This window comes from Brassica rapa, chromosome A03 (genome assembly GCF_000309985.2).
Source record: "Brassica rapa cultivar Chiifu-401-42 chromosome A03, CAAS_Brap_v3.01, whole genome shotgun sequence".
NCBI classification, from domain to species: Eukaryota; Viridiplantae; Streptophyta; class Magnoliopsida; order Brassicales; family Brassicaceae; genus Brassica; species Brassica rapa.
The window spans coordinates 34,940,593-34,953,170 of NC_024797.2; the positions used below are offsets into that span (position 1 = coordinate 34,940,593).

Consider the following 12,578-nt stretch of genomic DNA (forward strand, 5'->3'; position numbering starts at 1 on the left):
GTCATCGGTCACCATTGACACATTGGAATTGATCGATGAAAAGGTTGGGGTGTCGATCGATTCCGAGTACTCTGTTTCGTACTCCGATTCATACTCTGCTCCACAATGGCATGCGCCAATGAAGCCAAGTTCTTTCCCATAATCCACAGAATTAATTACCTTTCTCTTAGGTCGGATGGGATCGTAGTGGATGTTTGGGTCTATGAGCGTTAGACACAATTTGTTTTTGTTCATGTCACATACAGCTCCTACTGTAGCTAGGAAGGATCTTCCAAGCAGAAGTGAAGAGTTCTAGTTAAGCTCGATGTCTAAGACATGAAAATCTACAGGGACAAGGGCATTACCAATCAGTACCTCCAGATCTTTTATGATGCCTCCAGATCGTTTCTCTGAAAGATCCACGAAGGTGAAGGATTCTGTTGAGGGTTCGATGGTCCAACCAAGCTGGTCCGCCATGATCCTAGGGAGGATACTAACCGATGCTCCTGTGTCACACATTGAATGGGAAAATTCAACACCCTTGACTATGCATGGTATTGCAAACTTCCCAGGATCACTCTTCTTCGTCAATGTGATCCTGTGTTTCATCTTTCCTCTGACTTGACGAAACATTCTCCTAATGTCCTCCTCAGTTACCTTTGTTTCTCTGAAGAACATCCACAACCGGTGTGTGAAGTAAGCTTCATCAAAAGGTTTTTCGATTGGGATTCTGAGGACTCGTTTAGTGAAACCATCCATCTCCTTGTCGTTAGCTTCCCTCTTAAGGTTTTTAGGAATCTTCTCCTTCCTTTTCCTTAACCTTCTCCCTTCAGATTCTTGTTCTTCTTGAATAGGTTCTGTTGAACTATTAAAAGGTTGGGTGTTGGTTCGGGTGGGTTTGCTAATGGTTTAGGTGGTGGTCTGAGTGCATTGATGTAATCATTATCGATTGAGGGTAACCGCACTCGGTATGTCAGAGGTACCTGTCGATCGATGGGAGGTGTGTTGTGACGATCGACGTCGGACTCACTCTGTCGATCGATGGTTGAGTTAAAATATCCGATCGATTTTTTCATAGAAAGGGGAGGGTGGGTAAGGATGCTTAGCTGCGAATTCTTCATGAGTTAGAATTCGAACCGTATTGCATTCAGTCGAATCGCCAGATGACGTCGATCGATGTCTGGAGTAATCCGTCCATCGATCTTCATCATGGTCTGTTGATCGATGCGAGTTCATCGACATCGGTCGATACCATTGGGATCCGCCGAGACTCATGGAGCTTTCGATTTTGAAATCTCCTTCCTCAAGGTTTTCGTTTCTCACCACTTGCCAGAATTCATCATCTATGATGGCATTTACGTGGTGTTTCCCTTTGTCGGCTCCTGCTTCTCTAGCAAAAGCTTCTTTCCTCTTAATAGTCTCGCCCGTCTGAATTACTTGGGTTTCAAGTTTTCTCACCTGAGTCCCTAAGGTCTCGATTTTGGTGTTCAGATTGTTGTAGGCAGAGTCTATCTTACCGTTGAAATCCACGGTGATTTGTTGTTGTCCCAACAATACTCGATTAAACATTTCTTCGATCTTGCTTTCCTGAGTTTGGGATGGTGGATTTTGATAGTAAGAGTTCGAGTAGCTCTTGCTGTTGTTGAAGGGTTTTTGAAATTGTGAACTTTGGTTACTTCTTTGGCCATTTCCAAAGAAGTTTCTGTTTCCGCCCTGGTTTCCAAATTTTTGGAATTCGGTACCTTCGATGTAGTTCACATCTTCTTCTCCTTCAGTATCTGCTACTTCTCCTTCAGCTGAACATACTTGCTTCCTAATAAGTTCGTGCACCACATCTAACTTAGCTCTTACTTCGTCCATCTGTTCCTTCCCGATAGAGGCTACAGACTTCTTCCGTTCAGAGTCAGTGTTTTTGGTGATGCTGCTGTTAGCAAGGTTTTCGATAAGTCTCACAGCTTCCAACGGATTCCGAGTAGTGAAGTTTCCTTCACTCGCCGTATGAAGAGCCATTTGATACTATAAGGCGAGACCTCGGAAGAAAGTGCTTAGCAGCTGCACTTCATTAAATCCATGGTGTGGACAGTCTCGCTGGAAAAACCTAAATCTAATCCACGCATCTTTGAAGGACTCTCCAGCCTTCTGCGAGAATGTGGAAATTTTGTTCCAAAGTTCTTCAGTGCGTGCCTCATCGAAGAAGTTTCGTAAGAAATCATTCTTGATGTCGCTCCAGGATGTTAAAGATCCTGTGGGTTGCTGCCTAAGCCAGTGCATCGCTTCTCCATTCAGCGTGTATCTGAAAAGCTTGCACAACAAGTAATCTTCGGGGACTCCTTCCATCCGAATGGCAGCGATTAGATCCTCGAATCGTTCCAAATGGTCCATAGGATGCTCGTGCGGTAACCCAGAGTAGGGTATCTGCGACACGAGAGTGTAGTATTGAGGCTTCAGCTCGAAATTCTGCTTCTGGATCTCCGGAAGTCGAATCGCTGATCTGTTGGAATAGTGCTCATCTGGGTGATTGTAGTCGGCCAGTGGTTTCGATCGAGCGTCCTCATCTACAGGTTGAGCAACTCCTGTAGCATCAGCATCAGGGATTACAGTTCCCTGAGCATCTATTTTCTGACCTGTTGCATTACGCAGATGACCGGCCTGGTCACACAGGTTTCCGTTCTCATCCTGAGTTAGAATAATAATGTTTACCATTTTTGACAACACGTTATCGATCGACGTACGCTGTGTAGTATCGATCGTTGTCGAACGACTGGGATCGATCGACGATGACGGTCTGGTGGCGGTCGACGGTTGGTTGTGCGTATCGATCGACGACGAAGTGGTTGCGTCGAGCGATGTGGAACGTTGACCTCTACGGATGGTGCGTTCCAAATGAGCAGGATCGTCTGAACAGCAAGTCTTTCTCCTTGTTGCTTCTGGTACCGCTGGGCATGCACTTGAAAAGACAAAAAAAAGAAAAATTATTAGAAAAGGGGGTAAAGAAAAGAATAAGAACTAATAAAACTAAATCTAATGGCGATCAAAGCTCCCCGGCAACGGCGCCAAATTTGATACCACTCAAATTACCCTAAAGAGTGTTACTCTCATCAAAAGAGGTTCAGATGTAGTACTTAGGGATCGAATCCACAAGGAGCTAGGGAACAATTAAATCTAGTGTTTATTAATTCTAAAGGTTGTAATGTTTTAAATAAAATAGCAATAGTAACTAGCGAGTAAATGATAAATGTAACTTAGGTTGGAAACGATATTAGATGCAGGGCCACTATTCAGGTGTTGGAGTTTATAATTCCTATAGATGCCTAACTGTTGCATGCATGATATATTAGAGCTCATTCGCTTAACTCAGTGATCAGCTGTCGCATGTACCATTGGTTAACAGACTAGATCTTGTGTCTCACCGGTTAGATGCAGACACAAGAGAGTGTTGATCGATAGTCTATTAAGACGTCGACCGATACACTTTTGCCAACATCGATCGATTGTCAGTTGAGGACATCGATCGACGGGTTCTAGCCAAGCCTATGCGCGAGTGTGAAAATGCTCTACTAAGATCTTAAATTGGCGGTTAGCCCTCTCTAGTAATCCTAATATGATAGATAGATGTCAGGATGGGATAACAAGGGTGCTTGAATATGCAATCCTATGATCATGTTCTAGTTAGCTAGGCTAAAACAAGCAATGAATACAAATCTATCATGAATATCACAACAAGGCAGATCTATAGTTTGGGGCTAATCCCACAAACCTATCTGAACCCTGGATCTAACAGTTGAACTACTCAGACATAGCAAAGCAATTCATATCAATGGATAAATAGAAACTCATAGAATAGATGATAAGAAAATGAAACAAGGAGTTCCAATCACAAGTGATCTTCTCTCCCAAATGAAACTTGTAACAAAACTAGGTCTAGAAAAGAAAAAGCTCTTTTTGCCGTCAAAAACTTAGGCAGTATATATTCTACTAGGTTAAAAAATCGTCAGGGCATTTTGGTAATTTGGCTTGGCCTTGGTTTTTAAGTCTGCTGAATCCAAAATGTCGCGTCTGGTGTCTCGACATCGATTGACGGTACTTGTGTACATCGATCGATATTAATCTTCATCTGTCGAGGCATTTCCTGATATCGATCGTCAGCACTGATGCGTATCGATCGATTATTCTTCCTCTCGTCGACCTCTAAGTGGTCAGCTCGGGTGAAATGTCCTTTATGCTCCAAAATGCTCCAAAGTCATAGCTTTACTCCGAAATGCACCTGAACCTGAAAACATACCTAGAAGAGTAGAAAACATAGATATATATATAGTAAAATAATAATATACCATGGATAAAAATGGGTCAAATCCAAGGTATATCAATCTCGTTCTTCCTCATAATCTTCATCATACTCCTCTGTATGCATGGTGTGTGTTGCCATAGAGGGAATGTAGTAGTCGTTTTCCCATTCTCCTTGACAAATATTGACCGATTTTTCTGCTTCTGCGTCGGTCGATTTTGGTTGGGCACTGTCGATCGATGTTGCAGTGTGAGTTTTGATCAACACTGAGTATTCTGTCTCGTACTCGGCTCCACAGTGGCAAGCTCCAATGATTCCGGGATTATTGATTCTTCTGGAGGTCTTCTGTGGCTTCTTGACTGGGATAGGGTCGTAGTGTGCATTAGGATCGATGAGTGTTAGATGCAAACCGGTTGGTTTGCAAGTTGCACACTGCTCCCACTGTTCACAAGAAGGCTTTCCCAAGTAATAGAGAAGAGTTTCATTTCAGCTTGATGTCCAAGACATGGAAATCTACTGGATTTAGGGCATTACCATTATGCACCTCTAGGTCTCTCACAAGTCATCCTGAGTTCCTCTGGGAACAATCCACAAAAGTGAATAATTCCTGTGAAGGCTCCAGTTGCAGACCCATATGGTCTGCCATAATCTTAGGTGGGATGCAGACTGATGCTCCTGTGTCGCACAAGGCATGTGGGAATTCAATACCCTTCACCATGCAAGGTATTGCAAATTGCCTAGGATCTCTCTTCTTCTTCAATGTAATCCTCATCCTCATCTTTTCTCTAGCTTCACAGAACATTCTCCTAATGTCTTCTTCTGTCTCTCTGGTTTCTTTGAAGAACATCCACAATCTGTGGGTAAAATAAGTTTCATCGAATGGCTTATCTAGAGGAATTCTAAAGACTATTTTTTGGAAACTTTCCTTTTCCTTTTCATTACCCCCTCTCTTCAGATGTTTCGCCACTTTTTCCTTTCTTTTCGTTAGGGTTCTTCCCTTAGGAACCCTATCAACTTCCATAGCATCCACTTCATCATCTGAAGGTCCGATGGGTTTTCTGAAGGTTTGGGTTTGGGCCTGAGTGCATTAAGACGTGCAACATCTATCTCTGGCATCTGCACTCGGTACGTAATAGGTGCTCGTCGATCGATAGGTGCTGGAGGTTATCGATCGATGACGGTCTCCTGATGTCGATCGATGGTGGGGTCAGAATGTCGACCGATGTTTACGTAGACATGACATGGCGGATGTGGGTATTTTACTGCGAACTTCTCGTGAGTCATGATCCTCACGGCTTTGCAAGATGCGGTTGATTCCGTAGGAAGTAATGAGCAGATGTACTTCATTGAATCCATGGTGTGGACAGTCTCTCTGATAAGACTCGAATCTGATCCAAGAGCTTTTGAATGACTTTGCAGACTCCTGAGTGAATGTAGCAATCTTTCTTTTCAAGTATTCAGCACGCGCTTCATCGAAGAAGTTGCACAAGAATGCATTCTTGATGGCTCCCCAGGATGTCAGAGATCCTGGTGGTAACTGCTTAAGTCAATGCAAAGCATTTCCAGCAAGTGAGTACTTGAAGAGCTGGTAGTCTTCAGAGACTCCTTCGACTTTAATTGCTGATATAAGATCCTCGAACCTCTCCAGATGGTCCATAGGATGCTCGTGAGATAACCCATAGTAGGGTGTTTGTCCCACGAGTGTATAGTACTGTGGCTTCAACTCGAAATCCCTCTGAATAGTGGGAGGACGAATGGCTGATCGGTTGGTGTAGAACTGATCTGGACGAATGTAGTCAGCCAACGTTATGGTTCGTGCAGCCTCATCTACAGGTAGAGTAGCCTACAGGTAGAGTAGCTCCTGTAGCATCAGTATCGGACTCAGGGATTGCAGCCCCTTGAGCATTTATCCTCTAACCTTCTGCATTATGTAGATGACCCTCCTGGTCATACAGGTTTCCTCTATCATCTCGTACAAGTATCAAAGTGGCAACCATGTCCCACGGCTCAGTATCGATCGATGTTCGGACTGAAGTATCGATTGATGTCGGATGGAAGATGTTAGTCAACGGAAGATGAGTGTCTTTGGTGGATAGTGGTGAGCGACTATCGGTCGACAGGACTAGTGTCTGGGTCGACGGTGGTTGCCAGAAATCGACAGATGAATAGGTGGTGTTATCGATCGTTGAGGAGCGAGCTTCTTTGCGGATTGAACGCTCTAAGCTTGCAGGATCTGGTGAGAAAAGTAGTTGAGTTTCCTTGTTGCTTCTAGTACTGTTGGGCATGTACCTGAAAATCCAAGAAAAAAAAAATTATGTCAGAAACTTAAACAAAATTAAATCAATATGCGATCAAACCTCCCGGCAACGGCGCCAAATTTGATATCACTCAAATTACCCTAAGGAGTGATTTATACTCTCTCAAATAAGAGGTCGAGTTGTAGTACTTAGGGATCAAATTCACAGGGAGCTCGGGAACCTAATGGATCTAATATGATTTGTTAAATAGGAAGTTTTTAAGATTTAAAATGTAAATTTTCAGTTTTGGTTGAGCAAGTAATTGCTCGATTAATTGGTTGAGGTTTTGGTGCTTAAAAGGAATTAACTAGACTTAGGGTTTCTATTCATGAAACTTAGAATTATAATCCTGCAAATGCCTAATGAGTTGCATGCATGATAATGTAAAGCTCAACTATCAATTCAACAAGTCCATCAGCTATCGCATGTTTGAACTTGTCTATTAACTAGATCTAATAACCCAAACAAATGTGTTCAATCAATCGTAGTATCGATCGATGATCCTAAAGGGATATCGATTGATACACCTTTTGCTCCGTCGATTGATTATCCAATATGAATGTCGATCGACGCGCTTCTAGTTAAGCTTTATGTGCAGGTTGAATAATGCTTACTAAGCTCACTAGATCAGCTCTCGCCTTACTCTTAGCAAGAAACTTAACTCAGTTATAATGTTTTCAGGATGAGAATGAAGCTCTTGCTTTTATCTATCAATCCTAGGACAAGTTTTCGGTAGCTAATCTAGAAACATGCATTAATGAAAAATCCTAATGAAAATTACCACAACTCAGGAATCTATAGTTGGGGCTAATCCCTCATAACCTATTTAAACCCTAAATAGAACAGTGAAACTACTCACACATGGCCAAGCAATTCATGAAAGCAATTAGGTTAGGAAACTTCATAGAATAGTAAAATAGATATTAATGGAGTTTCAATCACAAATTATAACTTTGGATCTTCTCTCCAAGCTATCACAATCCTAAAACCTTTTGCTGAAAGTAATAAAACTAAAAACAAAACACTTTGCCTCTAACATGGTGGCAACACTTATACATTTAGGTTTAAACTCATTAGGGGTAATCTTGTAAATTGGTGGAGACTTGGGCTTCAAGTCGGCTGTGACCAAACGGGCTTTCTGCGCGTTTCGCTGTCGATCGATGTTCAGGTGTGAACATTGATCAATATTCCTCCTCTAATATCGACCGATGGTCGAGCTTGATGGTCATCTCGGGTGCTTGCTCTAAATATCTCCAAAATACTCTAAAATCATCACTTATCTCCAAATCACTCCTGATCTTGTAAATATAATAAATAAACTCTATAGTAAAAACACCTATAATCAATGAATGAAAATGGGTGAAATCCATGGTCTATCAACTCCCCCACACTCCATCACCGGAGATTCTTGTGGAAAGTTCCAAAACATCCTGAATTTACCCTAGGGATCCCATCTCTCCTTGAGCTGCATGCGACTTTGTCCTATATATTCTTTTCTTCTTTTCTTTTCTTAGCTACGCAATTTTTATTCAGAAAAACGAGACTCTAGAGGATTTCATCTTTGCAATTAGCTACCATGAAAGGGAGAAGGATCAACTCTCTCTCTCTCTCTCTCTCTCTCTCTCTCTCTCTCTCTCTCTCTCTCTCTCTCTCTCTCTCTCTCTCTCTCTCTCTCTCTCTCTCTCTCTCTCTCTCTCTCTCTCTCTCTCTATTTATTAGAGAAGAATCAATGAATCATATTTGTTATTTTATTGCAATTGTATTTTATGTTTTCTTCATCGATGATATCAGTGGTGCCACTGGAGAGCTTTTCCCTTCATGTGAAGAGAGACCAGACGAACCTTTCATTTTGGTGAATTATTATTGTTGGAGAAGAATTTTTCACATCGGTAACTCCATTCCATACGTATTGTTCCGTCAACATTGGAAACCCGACCTTTGTTAAGTGAGATGATAACACAATGGGAAGAGGCAGGTGGTGTTCTAAATCTGGTGGAGCATTTTTATTTGTCTGGTCCGATGAAGATACGCTTGTTGTGTGCAGAAGATGGGAGGTACCAGTGGATTGACTTTGTTATCCTTGGGGAAGTCGGTGTAATCGGTGAAGTGTTTAGGATTTATGAGATCATCGCTTTGATTTATGCGATTTCTCCACCTAGATCATTTCAGATGTCCCTATGATTGTTGAGATTCCGATGAGTGAAGTTCTTCGAGTTTTTTTGTTCATCTCTTTGATAGCGGTTGTTTGTCTGGTGTCCATGATTCGGTCCTGAGAAAATTGTCACTGCTCTGATACCACTGTGACAGGAAACCTATATAGATATCAAACACAGACGTACAAGATGATCTCAAATTTTAGAAGGATCAAGTTGAAAGACTTGATTCGTAATGCGAAGCTCTTGTATGAAGTTACCAAAGTAACTCTAAAGAAAAGTAAGAACTTGAAGAAATAGTTTATTGATTGTGTATTCTTAAACTGTTGTATGGCTACATTATAAAAGAGAAGAAATATTAAAACTAATTAGGAAAATAAAAGAGACAAAACCAACAAGAAAAAGAAAAATCAAAATAAGTTCAGATAATGATGAATAAGCTTTGTGACTTATCATGTCACACTCTTTGTTAAGTTCAACTTAAAACCAATTGGCAGTAAGTGGAGTGGGCCAAATCTCTTAGATGTTATTCAAATCCGTTACATAATGTGAGATCTTCTCTAATATCCTCTCTTAAGACAATGGTGCGTATAACCATTAATTTCGCATAATCCATCATAGACTCCGAGAAATTGCTTTATTTTCTAACAATCTTTAAGACACCGAGCCTTCTTTATGCCATCAATTTGTGGGATGATCGGACTATTTTCCGGGACGGATTGATGGGTCAGGGTTTGGGTCCACTTTGATACCAATTTAAGTTTCAACTTAAAACCAATTGGCGATAAGTAGAATGGCCCAGGTCCCTTATATATATTATTCAAATCCCTTACATATTTTCGATGTGGGATTTTATTCTCTCTAACAGTCTCCGCCGGATCTGGTCCTCATATGCCGTCTTCCTCCACCCTCGGCGCTTCAGCCATTCCCTCAGCCATGTCCTTCGTCGTCACGCTCTACTCATCTGTTGTCCTCCTCCATCTTCTATCTTTTTCAGTTGTCAAACTCTTCCAAATCAGTATATTCTTTCTTGTGAACCAAATCAATATATATTAAATGGAAAATGAAACTAAATCAGAAAGTTAGACATACCTTTGGAGTAACCCAATCCAGACCCTTCTTGGATACCTTACTACTGTGACGAAAAATCTGAGAGTGAGAGATAAAAACGAAAAAATTATCTATGAGCCGAGATAAAGAAATATGCAAACAAGAAGGATGAAGAAAAGAATGAAGAAGAAAAGATAGAGGAGAAGATGAAAAATAAAAATAAAAATAAACAAATCAATTAATAGTGACCCTGGGATCAAGCTTTTTTTTTTTTGTCAAAAAATCATTTGATTGCAATAAAACCAGTACTAAGACATGGCCACAAGGAGTTCATACAAAAGAAAGCTTGAAAGGAATTAAACTAACGACATCAGTAGATGCCACAATTACTAAGCCCAACAGGGAAAAGAAGAAATAATGAATGTCTTCTTAGCCATCAGTAGAAGGAGGATCAATACTCCACGATCCAATCAACTTACAGGACAGCCACCTCTGCTTCTGATCGCAATAAAGAACTGAGCCAATAGATATGCAAGTAGAAGCTCAGATGAGAGACTTAGCCTTAAAGATGATGACATGAAAAGAGGATAAAAACCAAAGCGTTAATCTGAACTTGAGGGATCAATGAAAATTCATGAATTAAAACCATGAGTATTGTAAGCTCTGCTTTTATCCACAATAGTGGCTTGAGAAGAACCCAACATGATTCAAAGTCCAACTCCAAATGATGAATCCCTATCAATTCAGATCAATGACAGCCCAACATGCATCTAGGTATTGTTGTGTCTTCAATACACCCTAACTGAAAACCATCTTGTAACAGGGAGCAAGGCGTAACTCCTCTAACAAAAACCAGGACAAACTGAACCAACTACCATAGCAAAGCCCAAACACAAATGAATGGCAACAAAGAACTAAAATCGTCGCACATGACAAGCCATACAAGATTCCATTGCAAAAGAATCAGGCTACCCAACAGCTAATTGTAAAGACCATTGGGAAGATCAGCAACAAAGGTCTACCAACACCACCAAAACCATCACACAAGGAAATCCGCCACTGTCACCACCATATACACTCCAAACACACCTTCCTTGCTCTAACTCCATGTAGAACATCATAAAGCTACACGAAGACCATCAACGACCGCTGCAAAGGAGGCCATACAGAGAGAGAATAGACGACTTTAGAGAAAAAAGAAGGATACACCACTGAAAGAAGAGATCGAGGAGGAATAGCCTTCCCCGGTGGTGGCGGAAGCCAAACCACCGAGGAAGCTGTGGTGGATCTAAGCAAAGGTTTCGGCGGCTACGAAACTTTTCGTGAGAGAAAATTAGGTCTCAAACTGTTTTTCTGGGATCAAGCTTAGTCAATGGAATGGTAAGTATGGTCCTTCATGCTTTTCCATATTAGCCAATAAATTTTTTGGATGACTTATTGTTTAGATTTTACAATAATTAATGTTTAAATTTTTAAGTTTATACTTTATGTCAATAACTAGAAGTTCAAATTTTGGAATGACTAATGGTTAAATATTAAAGTGATATTTAATTTCAAGAATTAGAAGTTTTAATTGCAAAATGCCAATTATCATATTAATGGGGTTCATATATAAATTAAGGTTTGGAAATGAACAATAGGGTTAAGGCTTATATTAAAAATATTGTGATTATTTCAAAAATATTATATTTATACTATTATTTGAGAAGTGAATTTGTTAATTTGTCAAGTTCTGCGTGATTTTAGAAAAATTTATTTGTTAATTTATTTTTGAAGTGAATTTGTTAATTTGTCAAGTTCTGCGTGATTATAGAAAAATTTATTTATTTGTCATGTTCTTAGGATATGATATTGTCTTTGGAATCATCAATTTAAATTTATCTTATTAATTGAACTTAATTAAATATGTAGAAAACATAATTATGATATACATCTAACTATTTTGCTCGAGTAAATGTTTAAAATCATATTTGCTATAAATATATAACATAATATACATCAATCAATCTGTAAAAGGTTTTAATTAGTGAAACTCTATCACATATAATAAATATACTATATAGTGTTCGAAATTTAATCACTGTGTGTCACTGTTTCTCAAAGAGAAAATATATATACATGATGGACTGGACTTCACTTTATTGATCAAAACTTTAACGAAGCTTTACTTTAACAATAATATTATCATTATCAGAAGTTTTCGGTAATCTGCAGGATTATGGAACAAAATAATAAGTATATGTTCATGATTTCGGTAATCAATTATTTGGCTGAGATCGTTTTAAAATGAAAGATAACTGGAATTAGTAATATAGTAATACAAATCATTAGCCAATATAAATAACGGTTTAATAAAAAAAATAGGATTAGATGTAGGGGAATTGCATCCTACAACCATCAACCAAATTATAATTAGATCGAGATCCGTGCTGTGCGCGGATAATATTTGAACAATTTTCGTAATAAGTTTTGAGATTAGATTAAATTATTTTTTTATAATAGAACTTCTTTTATAATTGACTTTTGTTTTGTTTTTGAGTTGTATATAACGTTTGAAGTTTAATTTTTTTTATCAAACACAATTGCGAAGAAATAGATGTTTGGGATCCATATATTTGCAAAATAATTATACTTGGTTCATTTAAAAAGTTAAAGACACGTTAAATTAGTCAAAAAATGTCTATGGAATTGGCCCATTAGTTAAAAACAATATAGTTTGCTCAATAACAAAATTAAGCCCACATTTGTTTTCCGGGAGGTCAACTACTTTAACGTGTCTAAAATAAATTAACCACTATAATTTATTTTCGTCTT

General features: G+C 39.4%; 1 long non-coding RNA gene and 1 other non-coding gene across 2 annotated transcripts; one reads left to right on the top strand and one right to left on the bottom strand.

Annotated features, from left to right (window-relative positions):
* The first annotated feature begins 2,044 nt into the window (after window positions 1-2,044).
* LOC117133163 lies at window positions 2,045-2,151 on the top strand. The gene has a single exon (XR_004457004.1). It is a non-coding gene; the product is annotated as a small nucleolar RNA R71 (small nucleolar RNA).
* A 5,585-nt stretch (window positions 2,152-7,736) lies between these two features.
* Window positions 7,737-9,943, bottom strand: LOC117132858. The gene is made up of 2 exons (XR_004456538.1): window positions 9,807-9,943; window positions 7,737-9,702 (listed from the first exon to the last, which is right to left on the bottom strand). It is a non-coding gene; the product is annotated as an uncharacterized LOC117132858 (long non-coding RNA).
* Window positions 9,944-12,578: the final 2,635 nt, after the last annotated feature.